At 37.5% G+C, this 1,785-nt stretch overlaps 1 non-coding gene across 1 annotated transcript; it reads left to right on the plus strand.

The window, feature by feature from the left end:
- The first annotated feature begins 1,458 nt into the window (after positions 1-1,458).
- On the plus strand, positions 1,459-1,562 carry LOC143653460 (U6 spliceosomal RNA). Its single transcript, XR_013161301.1, has one exon. It is a non-coding gene; the product is annotated as a U6 spliceosomal RNA (small nuclear RNA).
- The last annotated feature ends 223 nt before the right edge of the window (positions 1,563-1,785 follow it).

Here is a 1,785-nt window from a genome sequence, read left to right on the forward strand (position 1 = left end):
CCTGGCCAGCCCTGCAGGTGCTCCCCAGAGTTACCTAAATCCTGCCTGTTACAATCAGAAGACATTTTATGAAAACACCAAGAAAAAGGGCTCTGGTGTAGATCAGAGATACACAAAGCCCATTTAGTAGTCTTTAAACAGACTACGTAGGAGTCACAATGTTGCTGTTAAATAGGAAACAGACAAGTAGACGCAGACAAACTAGAAAATGCCTTAGCATCAGTTATGACTCATTTATTAAATCAATAACATCAACTGAGCTCCAAGAATATGCCAGAGACTTGGGATACAGTGGTGAATAAAACATACTTGATAAAGATATACTCTGATGCCTGACAAAGACAAAACTTGATGAATAGGGATGTTTAATGTATTTAATAATAAACACTTATGTTAAAGATACTCTACTAAATGCTTTAAAATTTTTAACTTATTCAATGATCCAACAATCCCCTGAGATAGAAATTACTATTATCCCAGTTTCATAGATGGGGAAACCACAGCAAAATATGCTTAAGTAACTTGGTTCACATTATGCGATCTGTACCTAGTGAAGCCAGGAAAACACCACTGTTATCTGGTACTTTAAGAATAAAACTATGAATCCACCTGCTGCCACACATACATGCCATCTTTATATAAACACATGTGACCCTTGCCCTTCCCAAACAAAGCAAAACAAGCAAACAAACAAAAAAACAAACAAAACCAAAACAACTCTATAATTGTTTTGGAAAAAGAATGAAATGTGACCCCCGCCATACAGCACACAAAGAAAAAAAATTACACATAAACATATAAAGCACTTTGACTAAGATTTCTTCTTTCTAGCATCATACTTGGGCTGGGAACTGCCAACATTTGTCTGAGAGATGCTTTTACCATGCTTCCTCTGTTTATTGGCATATCCTTTATTAAATGTGATTAATCAGAGATCTACTTTGAAATGACTCAGTTTTTTTCTGTCCTGACAAATGACATGTTGTTATATGTTGAGTAAGCACTATTAGTTGTACACAAGTGCCCTTTCTCTGATTTTGTTCTCATTTAAAAGGCTCACCTCCCCAAAACTCCTTTGCAGCAAGGGACTGATCCTGTGACCTTGTTCTTGATTATAAGCAGGATGCTACTATGTGAGGTTTCAAGGAAAGCTGTTACTTACCAGAGAAAAGCCAATAAACTTGGCTGGCACTTACTTTATCCCTTTGACCCTCCCCTTGCTCCTTCCTGGAATGCACACATGAGGCCAGGAGCTGTAACAGCCATGCTGACACCATGACTGCAAGCCACAAGACTGAGGATTGCAAGGCAGAAATACAGATAAACCTGGATCCAAGCGGGCATCATGGAGCTCTTGGACTTTATCTCCAGCCCACTTACTGTCTGAGAAAAATAAATGCCCATTTAGTTAATCCATTTTGGTAGAGTTTATGTTTTTTGCACCCCAAACAATCATAAGTGCTTGCTTTGGCAGCACATATGCTAAAATCGTAATGATACAAAGATTACCGTGGCCCCTGTGCAAGGATGACACGCAAAGTCGTGAAGCGTTCCATATTTTCATACAAAGAAAAAACAAAAGCAAACATAAGTGATAAACAGACTTTCAAAGAGGAATTATTAGTGGATTTCCTAATTCACCATGAACATCTGACTACAACAATTAAGAATTTATAGTAAACGTTGTCACTGACAAAACTTTACTGAAGCATGAAATACACATCTTAAACAATTACATGCCATAAAAAAAGATGACACAGAAATTGCTTTCTCTATTGTTTCTAC

This window comes from Tamandua tetradactyla, chromosome 1 (genome assembly GCF_023851605.1).
Source record: "Tamandua tetradactyla isolate mTamTet1 chromosome 1, mTamTet1.pri, whole genome shotgun sequence".
Lineage (NCBI taxonomy): Eukaryota > Metazoa > Chordata > Mammalia > Pilosa > Myrmecophagidae > Tamandua > Tamandua tetradactyla.